Consider the following 15424-nt stretch of genomic DNA (forward strand, 5'->3'; position numbering starts at 1 on the left):
TAATTATGTATCAATTAGAATTTAAAAAATCATATTAAGAAAAGTTGATATCCACCCACCATCATTCATTTTAAAAATATATGACCATTTTATCTATAAACAAAAACATAGAAAACTATTAAATTTTAAAAATATGAATTTCAATGTAATTATTCAAGTAACACACAAATATAGGGAGTAAACTATGGCAATAATTTTTCAAATTCACTTCACTCCTTTCATGCATTGAGGTAAAACTTCATATCCATATAGTGTATATTCTTCTATCCATTGTAACTCTACATGAATGTATATATCCTATTATTGTAGATGGAGCCCTAATATATGCATTGTTATGACTACTATTTATTTCTTATTAACAATGACTCACAGATGTTTGTCACTCTTTATTCCTCCAGAAAAAAGTGCAACTATGAAGATGTTTGCTTATTTATTTTTCTCTACATGTGTAAATGTTTGCTTTACAAATTAAAGCATTTTAAAACACAAAAACTTGAAAGACTTTAATCAAGACTATCAAACTTTACATAATCTAATGATTAGAATTTTAATAAGTAATTGTTTATGTCATAATATCATAAATGCCACTAGCTCTTTTTGAAGTACACTATTTTCTTTTCTTCATTTCTGATTGTATTTCTTCTCCCCTCACACTTTTCTGTCCCAAGTAACTCATGTTTAAAACCTCCTAATAAAACTCCATCTGTTCATTCATGTGTGTGTAATTATACACACACACAGGAAAAGCTATAAATTTCTATGTAAATACCTATAAAAATACATGTGTGTATATGTATTTATTTGTCACTATATAGTTGATTCTCACTATTCATAGATTCCATATTTCAAAAGTCCCCTACACATTAAAATGTATCTATCCCTTAAAGGCAATACTACTTGTAGCCTTATTGCAGTCATTATTGACATATGCAAGGCAGTGAAAAATTTGAATCACCCAACTCACATTTTCTGAGCTGAAGTAGAATAAAGTGGTGTTCTTTCTTCTTGTTTTGGTTCTAATACTCTAAACATGTACTCTTTTGTAGTCCATTTAGTCCCCTGTTTTTTGTGCTATTTTTGTTGACTTTGTTGCTTAAAATGCCCTCTAAACATACAACTGAGTGCTGTCTGCTGTTCACACATACAAGAAGGCAGAGAAAATATGTATATTAAATAAGCTTTGTTTAGGCATGAGTTATAGTACTGCTGGCTATGCGTTCAATATTACTGAATTAACAATGCATATTAAATAATGTATTTTAAAATAGAAACACACATAAAACCAGTTATGTGTTGATTGGTTGACAAAAATGTTTTGGGTTTATGCTCACTGGAACCTAACCCTATTTCTTCAAGGAGAAATTATTCAGTATTGCTAATTTAATGTTTGCAGCAACTATACATAACATTACTACAAGTAATAAGAGTATCTATCTATCTATCTATCATCTATCTATGTATGTCTTGAGGCCAACACTACCTACAGTAATAAACAGATTCAGTGCAATTGCCATTAAAATTCCAACTGTTTTTTGCATATACATAAAAAACATCTTCAATTTCATAATGGAACTGCAAGGGACCCAGAATAAACAGTATTGAAAACTAACTGAGTTGGAGGAGTCACACTCCCTAATTTTATTTTATTATTTATTTATTTATTTAAGACAGAGTCTCACTCTGTCACCCAGGCTGGAGTGCAGGGTCACTATCTCAGCTTACTACAACCTCCACCTCCTGGGTTCAAGAGATTCTTGTGCCTCAGCCTCCTGGTAGTGAGTAGCTGGGATTACAGGCATTTGTGACCACACCCCACCACTCCCTAATTTTAAACCTTACTGCAAAGCCATAGTAATCAAAATAATGTGGTGCTGATGCTATGGGAGGGGCCAGGGAAGTGCTGGGTAGAGAAAGGCGGGTCTCTGGCTAGGGCTCCACCACCAGGGTCCTAGGTGAGGACAGGCACACCGGCTTTTGCATCCAAACGTTGCATTTTCCAAGACCACCCTGGCTTGCCAGGCTTCCATCCAAGTCCTGTAGAAAACCAAGATCCTAGCAAGGCAGAGACAGAAGCGGCTGGATGTCAAGAGGCATGAACTGGCAGAAGAAGACACAAGCAACTGGACAGTAAGAGGACGTCAAGGGGAGCTGGCCAGCAGAAGAGCACAGTGACAGATGCCGGCTTGCCAGCAGGCCATCAACCCAGAGCGTGGAGGTGGAGTCTGGCAGGAGCAGTGGGAGGACAGCCGGGTCGTTGAGTGGCCCAACTCCAAGAGAAGACCATCTCCCTTCTGGCTTCCTCATTGGCTGAGAGCTACTACCACTCAATAAAACTTTACCCTCATTCTCCAAGCCCTTGTGTAATCTGATTCTCTTAGTACACCAAGGCAAGAACCCAGGATCCAGAAAGCCCTCTAAGCTTGCAACAAAGTAGAGGGTTTAATTGAGCTGGTTAACACAAGTCGCCTATAGACAGCAAACTAAAAAGAGCACCTTTTAACACATGCCCAGTGGGGCTTCAGCTATAAACATTCACCCCTAAACACTGCCGTGGGGTTGGAGCCCCACAGCCTGCCCATCTGTATGCTCCCCTACAGGTCTGAGCAGTGGGGCACTGAAGAAGCAAACCGCATCACCATTGCATGCCCTGCAAGAGGAACAAGAGAATCTGCCCCATTTCACTGACATAGACACTAATGCAGACACTAATGTAATAGAATTTAGAATATAGAAATATAACCTATAAATATGTAGTCAACTGATTTTTGACAAGGGTTCCAAGTCCATTTACTGAGGAAAGAACAGTCTCTTCAACAAACGATGCTGAGGCTAGATTAAAGACATACATTCATATTTAAATTCAAATCAAATTCAGTGAAGACCACAGAGCACAAACATAATGTGATCAATTAGGTGATATGTTATACACATTACTCCTTTATAGGAGACTGAGAAATTAGACAGAAATTAAAGTTAGTGTGTGTTACATAGTCTGTACTTTCCATCATTTTCTAAGAATTGATGCAATAAAAGAGTTATTCAAAAATGTTGTTTAAGAAATTGTATATAAATATGATCATTTCACATTTATTTAATAAAAACTTATTCAGTGCTCACTACATTGTAAGCACTATGCTAGGCAACAGACAAAATTATCGGATAAAGTATATCCAGTATCATTGAGGAAGGCTAACCATATTTTCTTATAAGGATAAAATAACCAATAATTTTTTATATAATTACCACATAATTCTCAATATATTTCTAAAATAATTTTAGTACTTCCTAAAACTGGACTTACCCAAATTCATCTGCATTAAGTCCCCCACTGATTCAACAGTAGAAGCTGCAGTACCAATCCTGAAGAAAAATAATTAAAAGGATAAAGTTCTACCACTGTTTTCCAAATTGAACTTGATAGCATTTTCTTAAACATCTTTATATGCTTTAATTACCTACATTCATAGAAAACATATTTTAATTTATGCTAAGCAATGCTACCAGTTCAATTATCTAAGAAACACATTTAGAGAACTTCACCAAACAAACAATAAACACACACACACACACATACATACACACACACACGATCTCTGTTTTCTTGGGAATGAAGAAGCACAAACAAGACAAACTTAAATACTTTATATGATTAAGCTAAATATTATGACCATTATAATTTAAGAGTGAAAGCAGAATTTTTTTTTTTTTTTTGAGATGGAGTCTCACTCTGTCACTCAGACTGGAGTGTGGTGGTATGATCTCAGCTCACTGCAACCTCCACCTCCCAGGTACTAGCAATTTTCCTGCCTCAGCCTCCCAAGTAGCTGGGATTACAGGTGCCTGCCACTACACCTGGCTATTTTTTTTTTTTTTTGTATTTTTAGTAGAGATGGGGTTTCACTATGTTGGCTAGGCTAGTTTTGAACTCCTGACCTCAAATGATCTGCCTGCCTCGCCCTCCCAAAGTGCTATGATTACAGGTGTTAGCCACCCCACTGTGCCCAGCCTGTAAAAACAGAATTTTAAAATCTGTCGAGCAAACGAGAAGTTAGAAATTATTTCAGACTCCTGGTATGATGGGTTTGGAGCTTACTATATAATATCTGAGACTATATAAACCTTGGATTACAGATCACACATGATCACATTCTTTTATTAATTTTGATAAATAATAACTGTAAAAGTTTATGGAGTTCAATGTGATGTTTTAATATATGTATATATTGTGGGATGAATAAATCAAGCCAATTGACATATCCATCACTTCACATTCATACCTGTGGCAAGAACATTTAAAATATATGCTTTTATCAATTTTAAAATATAGCCTATATTATTACTAACTCTATTCAGCATGCTTTGCAGTAGATTATTAAAATTTATTTCTCTTCTCTAACTGTAATCCTTTGATTAACATCTATTTTCCTCCCGCCTCCTGCCCCAGCTTTCGGTAACCACCATTATACTAACTACTTGTATGAGTTTGACTTTGTTCCGTTCTACATATAAGTGAAATCATACTGGATTTGTCTTCTTGTGCCTTGCTTATTTCACATAACATGTGTTCCAGCTTCATCCATGTTGTTGAAAATAACAAGAGTTCCTTCCTGTTTAAGGCTGAGTAGTGTCACATTGTGATTATATACCACATTTTCTTTATCCATTCATTCCCTGGTGAACATTTAGGTTGTTTTCATATCTTGGCTATTGTGACTAATGCTGCAAAGTACATAGGAGTGCAGATATATCTTTCACAACTGAGTTCAATTTGTTTGGTTATATACACAGTAGAGGCATTGATGGATCATCTAATGATGCTATTTTTAGTGTTTTGTGGACTGCCATACGTTTCTTCATAATGGCTGTATTAAGTTACATTTCCACCAATCGTGTGCAAGGCCTGTCTTATCTTCAAATCCTTGCCAAGCCAGTTTATCTTTCATTTTTTGATAGTAGCATTCTAACAGGTGTGAAGTGATATACCATTGTAATTTTAATTTGCAATTTCCTGAGAATTAGTTAGGTTCAGCATTTTTTTTTTCATATATCTCTTGGTCATTTGTATGTTTTCTTTTTAAGAAATGGCCATTTGGGTCCTTTGTCCATTTTTTATTGGGATATGTACTTTCTTGTTACTGAACTGTTTGTGTTTCTTATATGTATTGTATATTAACCTTATCAGTTGTATAGTTTGCAAATATTTTCTCCCAATCTATTGGTTGTCTTCACTTGTTGTTTTCTTGGTTGTACAGAGTTTTTAGTTGGAGTCAATCCTATTTGTCTACTTTTGCTTTTGCTGCCTGTGCTTTCCTAGATTTTATTTAGTAAATTCTAATACAGAACATGGCTAAGCCAAAAATATTTTTATTTAAAAAATAAAGTCTTAAGAGCAGAAATAATAGCTTATTTTATGCCTGCTTCTTGAGCAAATTATTCATGTTCATTGCATATGTGAATCTCAGAAACATAACATTTCGTTTCTAATATATGCTCTTTATAAGAACTATACAAATAAATCTGCTGGCTCTCACATTAATGCAAAGTTCTGTTTACATTTATTAATTTAAAACACTAGTGCTTGAAATAAAGAGGCAAAGAAGAATAACTCTCTTAGTAAAGACGAGTATGGTTTGTCCTCAAAAAGAACTGTTTTATCTGAAGATAGATTTTAAATTTATTTATTATTTTTTCTTAACTTGAGTAACCAGAATATTGGAGATTCACTTTTCTTTTTAGAATCTCTACAAAGCTAACTTTACTTTTATTTTCTCTGAAAATAAACAGCATCTTTTCTGGGTTAACATATTTTCTGGCTTATTGGCCACATACATCAGAGTCGTATGAGGTGCTTATTAACTATGAAATTGCCAAGCTGTAAAACAGACCTATTAAATCAGAAGCATAACATTCGGAAACCAAAATAATACACTGTCTTCAAGTGATTCCCTTGCTTGCTAAAGTATGAGAAACGGAAGACACAGTGTTAGTTCTTAAGTTACAGACACAGTCTATTCTTTGTCTCCTTGGTTTTTTTTTTCTTCTTTGTTTGTTTTCTTTTTGTTTGTTTGTTTGTTTGTTTTGTTTGTTTTTTTGAGATGGAGTCTCGCTCTGTTGCCTGAGCTGGAGTGCAGTGGCATGATCTGGGCTCACCGCAACCTCCACTTCCACCTCCCAGGTTTCAAGCGATTCTCCAGTCTCCCGAGCAGCTGGGATTACAAGTGCACGCCACCACGCCCGGTTAATTTTTGTATTTTTAGTAGAAACGGGGTTTCGCCTTGTTGGCCAGGCTGGTCTGAAACTCCTGACCTGAGGGGATCTGCCCGCCTCGGCCTCCAGAGATCTGCCCGCCTCAGCCTCCCAAAGTACTGATATTACAGGCATGAGCCACGATGCCCGGCCCTCTTTGTTTCCTTTTATACTAAAAAGACACATTATATCTCTACTGTATATCAGAAATCAGTTTCAGATAGGCCAAATAGCCTATGAAGGTGTGTACTGGAAGAGGACATATAATTATTCCAAATCCATGTTTGTATGGCTGTAGAAATGATCTAACCACACAATTGATAGTTACAGAAATGTGTATCTTGAATAAACGCATCTTTTATATAATCAATATTTAACTTTCCTGTGAAAAAGCTAATCACATATTCTCAATGCAGGTTTTGCCAACTCCAGATGAATGTAATTTTTTAAGATGGGTGAACAAATGATGAATTTTTTAAAATACTAAATCATGTATAATTATAACTGCTCAGACAAATGAGGAAAAAGGAGCAATAGAATAAAGTCTAGCTTCTGAAAGCAAATTAATTTTCATACACATAAGGGTATATGTAATAAAATCAGAAGCTGTAAAGTCACCATGAGGTAACTCTTTAATTTCTTATAAAACAGAAACTGAATAAAGTAACTCTTTGGAGTTGCCATGATGTGATATCAAGTTTCTTGGAATTCCTGTGTATCTTGTATACAAAAATAGCAAAAATGTTTAGATAAATTTAATTGGCAAAAGACAGCCTACGTAAGGTCAGTGCTGTGCTTACTTGCTTCTACCCTGGGTTATATAGCAAGATAAAAAGTTGCAACCTCAATGAACAAAATACAAATCACAAATTCATTTAAACTCATGATGCATGTCCCACGTATATTGGAACCATCCTATTGCAAACTAATTAATAAAGAAAGTTCTAGTGACTATCAGAAAATAAATTTCATTCTATAGAATATATTTGAATAAAAATTAATAATATTATAAATTGAATCATACACAATACAAAATACTGACATTAGAAAATGTTAAATATTTGGTATTATTGCTTTGGAAACAAAAGCATATATATAGATATAAAATTATTAGATGAAATTACGTTTTACTTAGACACCCCTCAAATTTTCCTAAATATTTATTTCTTTTATTTGGTAGAAATGGGATCTTGTTATGTTGCTTAGACTGGTCTGGTCTCGAATTCCTGGCTTCAGGCAATCTTCCCACTTCAGTTTCCCAAAGTATTGGGATTACAGGCATGCAGGCATGGTTAACTTCGCCTGGACAATTTTTCTTAAGTATTTATTTTCTTTCTTTCTTTTTCTTTTTCTTTGTTTTCCTCCTTTCTTTTCTTCTTCTTTTTTTTTTTTTTTCTTAAATGGGGCCTCACTATTTAGCCCAGGCTGATCTTGAACTCCTCCACTCAAGCAACTTTCCTGCTTCAGCCTTCCAAAGTGTTGGGATTACAGGTGTGAGCCACCATGCCTGGCTTCCAACTTTTCTTAAATATGTCTAATTTAACATGATTTTGTTTCCTAGAACTTTCTATCTTTGCAAGTGGAAAATTTTTATTTCTTTTTTTTTAATTCATTCAGATTAAATGTTAAATCAATTGGCAATTAAACACCTGTGTTACATAACTTTGTGCTGATTCAATGTGAAAATTTCCAGATTGGCCACGCATACTCATTAAAATTAACTAGAGGTTCATTGTTAATTCCCTGTGTGCCAGAATGGATATTACTCCCTAGCATTCAATAGCCCTTAATTTTTTTCTCCTTTTTTACCTCTTGTGCCAGCTGCTAATAATTGGGCTATGCCATCTGCTTCTTTCACAGATTTACTTAAAGAGGAAAGAAAGGAAGTAATTTTCTTACATGGGATTTAACCATGATATATTTAAATGTCCTGTACAAATGCTCATATATACAAAACTGTTTTAATGTTCTTGTCTGGTGTTAATTTTTGAACTGTCATTAATATTAACAGTCAATTCTTAAAGAATCTCTATTCCAATTGCAAAAAAAAAAAATTATTAGACATTAAAATTCTTATCTCTCAAATTTTTCCTGAGAGAAAAATGAAATGTATGTGATGGATGAAGCTCAATGAGGTTAACAAAATGGCTAAATATAATCATATTAAAAGTAGGAAAATACTTTACAGGGAAGACTATGCACTTTTATTTTTATGAAACATTTGTCTTGTGGTTGACTTGGTTACATCTTTGTCTTTCATAGTGGTAATGCTTCATGAAGGTCAAAATATAATCTCTTAAAATCGTTATCTCACCCTCACTGCACTGTTAGATACAGAATAAAGCATTTGGATTTTTTCAACTTCCCTATGAAATTTCTGATACAGCAGTGTTTAAGAGGAAATAAATTTCAAAGAGGCAAGAAGCTTTCAAAGAAGGGCTGAGAATCTACATTTGACCTGGAAGTCATAACCCCATTCTTGGCACTGGCTTAGTCCAAGGTTTTTCCTTTAGGTCCTTTAAGGAATTATGAAAATTGAGGAGACTTGGAAGTTAAGGAATTAAGCCAAAACCATAGAAAAACAAAGTGGTATGCTTCAAAGCCACTTGAAGTGAGCACGAGAGAATATCAAATGAGATTCTAAAGCCCAAAAGGGAGGGTAAATTGAAAATTTTCTGTGTGGTCACTTCCCAATCTGGACAAAATAAGTATGAAGTTCTATATTATTGCAGTTTAATTTGCAATTCCATAATGAAAATGATGCTCTTTTGTTTTTCATGTGCTTTTGCATGTCTATTTTTATATAACTTTATTCTTTATAAAGTGTCAGCTCAAGTTTTTGCCTACTGTTAATATAACTATTGTGTTTGTGTTATAATTATTAATTTATAAAATGAAATATATTCAGTATAACAAAAGAAATAAATGACAAAGATTGTAAAAGCCATAAATTACAAAACAATATTTTTATAAATACAGATGAAAAATCCTATCCTGCATGAAATTTAAAAAATTGATTCCACTGACATATACATGTTACAAATCCTGATCAAGCAAGTTTTATTACAGTTTGTTTAATATTAGAAAATTAAATTAAAGTGAAAAAGAATACCTGTCAATAATATTCTAAGGAAAAATGAATATTTATATATAATGTTATTTATATTAGCATTGAAACCATCACATATATGGAAATAAATTGAAGAAATCTCACAGATCTGCATGGCTAGGAAGGCCTTGGGAAATTTAAATTATGGCAGAAAGGGAAGCAAACATGTCCTCCTTCACATGGTGACAGCAAGGAGAAGTGCTGAGCAAAAGGTGGGGGAAGTTCCTCTTAAAACCATCAGATCTTATGAGAACTCACTATCACAAGAACAGCATGAGACTAAATGCCCCTATGATTAAACTACCTCTCATTTAATCCCTCCCATGACACATGGGGATTATGGGAATTATAATTCAAGATGAGATTTGGGTGCGGACACAGCCAAAACATATCAGTGTGTGAATATCTATGTATGTAAAGATACAAGTTATTTCTAAATTTTCATGATAAAGCACTTTGTGAATAATAACAATTTTAAAGCTGTTTCATTGAACAATATATGATTGATGTAGGGATAGAAAAATAATAGGCCACTTATAAATGGACCCACATATATTCATCCACATGACTTATGGTAAAATGATAATTACAGTGAAAACTCTGAACTTGGTAATAAATGATATTAGATTAACTAGATATCAACATAAAATAAATTCTCAAATTCATTAGTCAACAGGAATATGCAAAATAAAGCTACAATACAATATGACCTGTAAAATAGTGTCTAAAGTAAAGAAAGTACTAAATATCAAGTTTGGGCAACAATGTACAGCACCTCAAAAAACATTGTTGCAGCAGACAAAATTTTTAATTGATAAAATTGCATCATAAAACTGCCATTGACTTAAGAAGTGACATATACAAATCCCATGACACAACAATTTCACTCCTAGGTATACATCCCACTATAATGATTACATATGTGTAAAATACATGTACAAACATTTACATTTATTGTAAATGTTTATATTAGCATTGTTCATATTGTAAATGTTTATATTAGCATTGTTCATAACAGTTCAAACTGTAAACTTGTCAAATGCCTATTAACAGAAAAAATAATAAATGTGTTAGGTTTACTCATGAATTAAATCACTCTACAGCCATGAAAACAAATGAATAGTAACTCTCAGCAACAGTATTAATGAAAAATTGTAAGTGAATCAGACACAGAGGGATAAGTATTGTAAGATGCTAAACATTGGAAGTTTTATCACAAACAAAGCAGGTTAAGGCTGCTAAATGTTAGAAAGATGTTTATTTTTGTGTAGATAGTGACTTGAAGGTGACCAGAATGGAACTTCTGTGATTTCCTCACTATGTCATTACACAATTTATTGGTTTTCTTTCTAAGCATTCTTTCTCTCAGCATCATGTGTTCAGATTGCCTAATATATTAGTAGATTATAACTTTATATTATCAATTAGTATTGCATTACATGGATGTACCAAAGTTCATTTATCCATTATCCTATTCAGAGTCATCTAAGCTATCTGTAGTTTGGAACATTTTGCCATTTATTTGGATTGTTATACTGCATTAACATTTAATTGAAAGATTCATATGGTTAGATTTATGTTTACCATCTCCTTATGTCTTTTCCATTTTACTTCTCAAATTTTCATTCTCCTCTTTATTCTTTGTCTTCTTTTGGTTGACATGCATATTTTTGGAATTTAATTACTGTTTGCTATTTATGTTTACTAATAACATATTCAATTATTTTTAATAATAGCTACTCTATGGATTAAAATATGTCATTTTCTCTTATATTAATGATGGCTACTTACCATTAATATTGTATCACTTTATGTAAAATGTAGGTAATTTCAATGATCTATTTAGATAATACATTACAATACATATAACATTTACATGTCATACACTTAAGAGGGAACTATTGTGTCTCTTTGTAGTCATGTGTATACTAAATAAATTAAGATGGCAAGATTTCTTTTTCCATTTATACATATGAGTATCTTTTTGAATGCCCCTAATTTCTTCATGGAGTCATAAATTTTTTTTCCCAGTATAATTTTCTCTCAACTGAAGAAGTTTCCATTAGATGGTTATACATTTTGTTTAGTTTATATTAAAAGAGATTTCCCCTTCCTTCTTGCAAGATATTGTCAAGGAATATAATATTTTTGGTTAGAAATTTTTTGGTTCACTATACTAAAGATACTGATTCACTGATTTCTTGCTCCTAATTTGTGATGAGAAGTAAACAGCTACTCAAATCATTATTTTCCTGTATGTAACATTACTTACTTTCTGATTGTTTTCAATTTTTTTAATTGGATTTCAGAAGTTTGACTTTGATGCACTAGACATTGTTTGTTTTGTATTTTTAATCTTTGACTTCCAGAGTTTTCTACTTCTGTAATATGTGAATTTATATCTGTTACCAATGTTAGGAAATTGTTTTTAATTTCAATTTGTTTTTTATGATACTGTAAGTTCTGGATTATATGTGGAGAATGTTCAGGATTGTTACACAGGTGTACACATGCCATGGTGGTTTGCTGCCTCCATCCCCCAGTCATCTATATTAGGTATTTCTCCTAAATCTATCCCTCCCATAGCCCCCCACCCCCTGCTATCCTTTCCCTAGCCCCCCACTCCTCAATAGGCTCCAGTGTGTGATGTTCCCCTCCCTGTGTCCATGTTTTCTCATTGTTCAACACCCACTTATGAGTGAGAACATGTGGTATTTGGTTTTCTGTTCTTGTGTAAGTTTGCTGAGAATGATGGTTTCCAGCTTCATTCATGTTGGTAAAAGAACAAGAACTCATTCTTTTTTATGGTTGTGTAGTATTTCATGGTGTATATGTGCTACATTTTTTTTTTTTACCCAGTCTATCACTGATGGGCATTTTGGTTGGTTGCAAGTCTTTGCTATTGTGAACAGTGCCACATAAACATATGTGTGCATGTGTCTTTATGATAGAATGATTTATAATCCTTTGGGTATATACCCAATAATGGGATTGCTGGGCCAAATGGTATTTCTAGCTCTAGATCCTTGAGCAATCACCACACTGTCTCCCACAATGGTTGAACTAATTTACACTCCCACCAACAGTGTAAAAATATTCCTATTTCTCCATATCCTCTCTAGCATATGTTGTTTCCTGATTTGTTAAAGATCGCCATTCTAACTGGTGTGAGATGGTATCTCAAAGTGGTTTTGATTTTCATTTCTCTAATAATCAGTGATGATGAGCTTTTTTTCATGTTTGTTGGCTGTATAAATGTCTTATTTTGAGAAGTGTCTGTTCATATCCTTTGCCCACTTTTTGATGGGATTGTTTTTGTCTTGTAAATTTGTTTAAGTTCTTTGTAGATTCTGGACATTAGCCCTTTGTCAGATGGGTATATTGCAAAATTTTTTTCCCATTCTGTTGGTTGCCAGCTCACCTTAAAGATAGTTTCTTTGCTGTGCAGAAGCTCTTAAGTTTAATTGGATCTCATTTGTCTATTTTGGCTTTTGTTGTCATTGCTTTTGGTGTTTTAGTCATGAAGTCTTTGCTTATGCCTATGTCCTGAATGGTATTGCCTAGGTTTTCTTCTAGGGTTTTTATGATGTTAGGTCTTATGTTTAAATCTTTAATCCATATGGAGTTAATTTTTGTATAACCTGCAAGGAAGGGATCAGGTACCAGCTTTCTGCATATGGCTAGCCAGTTTTCCCAACACCATTTATTAAATAGGGAATCCTTTCCCCATTGCTTGTTTTTGTCAGGTTTGTCAAAGATCAGATGCTTGTAGAGGTGTGGTATTGTTTCTGAGGCCTCTGTGTTGTTCCATTGGTCTATAGCTCTGTTTTGGTACTAGTACCATGTTGTTTTGATAACTGTAGCTTTGTAGTATAGTTTGAAGTCAGGTAGTGTGATGCCTCCAGCTTTGTTTCTCTTGCTTAGGATTGTCTTGGGTATGTGGGCTCTTTTTTGGTTCCATATGAAATTTAAGGGTTTTCTTTTCCAATTCTGTGAAGAAAGTCAATGTTAGCTTGATGGGTGTAACATTGAATCTATAAATTACTTTGGGCATTATGGCCATTTTCATGATATTGATTCTTCCTAACCATTCTTCCTAAGCATGGAATGTTTTTCTTGTATGTGTCCTCTCTTATTTCCTTCATCAGTGGTTTATAGTTCTCCTTGAAGATGCCCTTCACATCCCTTGTTAGCTGTATTCCTATGTGTTTTAATCTCTTTGTAGCAATTGTGAATGGGAGTTCACTCATGATTTGGCTCTCTGTTGGTCTGTCATTGGTGAATAGCAATCCATAAAATTGAATGTCTAATTTTAGTATCTTAAATTATCTTACTTTTGTATTAATATATATTTTGAATTAATTGATAAACACTAAGGCCACACCAGCAAGAGTATCCAAAACTTAAATTATTTGTGGAAATAACAATGTTTAATCTCCATCTTAAATATTTTAAAATAGATGATATTTTTGTTACCAGTTACAGACATCATCCCAAAAATTGAAACACAAAATTTAAAACACTAACACTCAGTGTGTGCATGCACACACACACAGGCCTGCACAATTTTGATGCTCCAAATTTTGCTTAAAAAATTAATCAGCATTTAAGAACAAGTGTAGTTACCTTTGACATCAAGGTGATAATTGACCTAAAAGTGCAACTATTCCCAGTTAAAATGAAATCTAGAGAACACACGTGTGCATGTATATATCCCTTTTCTGTTTAACATCCCATTATTTGTGCTTTTTTTAAAAAAATTATGCCTTGTGATTTATTTGTAAGTGTATACTCATGTGCAGATTGATGACTACTTTTTATAAAAAAATTCCATATAAACAGTTAATTGTCCCAATGCTTTTTATTGGTATATCCATAATTTTCTCACTTTTCGAAAAGTTGTTTCAAGTGATCAATCCCATTATTATATTGTATGATAACTAAATTAAGCATTTTAGTATATTTCTGGACTTAGTATTTATGAGCTAAAGCTATGTTTCTTTTAATTAATGTGGCTTAGTATAATTCTTTGATATCTGATAGTGCCATGACTCCTTTTATTAGTCTTCCACAATTTACTGGTTATTATATGTAAAAATTTGGAACTATCTGTTATCCTTTATAGTTTTTTAATCAATAAATTTTGGCACCAATATTATTTTCTCCAAATAATTGTACCAGTGTTTTTCTTCATTTTTCTACATTATGGATTAGCTTAAATGACATTAATATGATCTATTAGTGCAGCTGGAAAAACGTCTGTATGAAACTTCCTGGGATTGATGTTTTATGGATGAGTAGAAATCTGATGTTTTCTTTCATTCTGTTGTGGTAATTGATCTACTAGTCATAATTTCCATTTCTTCTAGAATATATTGTTAAGTTTCTGTTTAATAGAAATATTTATCTTTTATAGAAATATTCATATAAATATTCAGCAACTACAGTTTTATTTAGTGAGTCAATAATTATAAAGTTTATTTGTTCATTCATTTATTTTTTAATTTCCATGTTTGTGATGCTTTATTTTGTTAATTTGGTTTTAATGGTTTGCCCTAATGTGCTTGATAAGAAGCTGGTTTTATAGTATATCTACTCTTTGGAAATTACTGATATTTTACTTGTGGACTATCCATTGTTCATTTCTACAATGGAATTTCAGTGTTTCAGATCAGGATGATCCTTCAATATCAGGAGTATTATCCTGCCAGCTCCCTTTGTGTCTACTGATCTTATATCCCATAGTTCATAAAAAGTCATTTTTTAATTCCAACAAATTTTTAAAGAGGATTTCCTAGGATTTTCTATGCACAACAACATGCCATTTACAAATAACAATTGTTGTACCTTTTAATTTTTTTCCTCAATCTGGATACTTTTAATTTATTTTCCTTACTTATTTACTCTATCTAGAATTCCTAGTAAAATGAATAGAAGTGGTGTGAGCAGATATCTGGTTTTGTTCATGATCCTAAGGAAGTTTTCATCACTATAATGTTAACTGTGGGTTTTTCATAGATACTCTTTATCTGATAGAAGAGAGTTCCTTCTATCTCAAGTTAGTTAAGT

At 33.1% G+C, this 15424-nt stretch overlaps 1 protein-coding gene across 1 annotated transcript in view; it reads right to left on the reverse strand.

Annotated features, from left to right (window-relative positions):
- Positions 1-15424, reverse strand: part of ZWINT (ZW10 interacting kinetochore protein) — a 250475-nt gene that overhangs the window by 28326 nt on the left and 206725 nt on the right. Inside the window, exon 10 of the transcript XR_010341792.1 lies at positions 3302-3360. The gene's annotated coding sequence lies outside the window, so the exon portion shown is untranslated. The remainder of the gene's footprint in view (positions 1-3301; positions 3361-15424) is intronic.

This window comes from Aotus nancymaae, unplaced genomic scaffold (assembly GCF_030222135.1).
Source record: "Aotus nancymaae isolate 86718 unplaced genomic scaffold, 86718_ANA_hifiasm-v0.15.2.pri h1tg000010l, whole genome shotgun sequence".
NCBI classification, from domain to species: Eukaryota; Metazoa; Chordata; class Mammalia; order Primates; family Aotidae; genus Aotus; species Aotus nancymaae.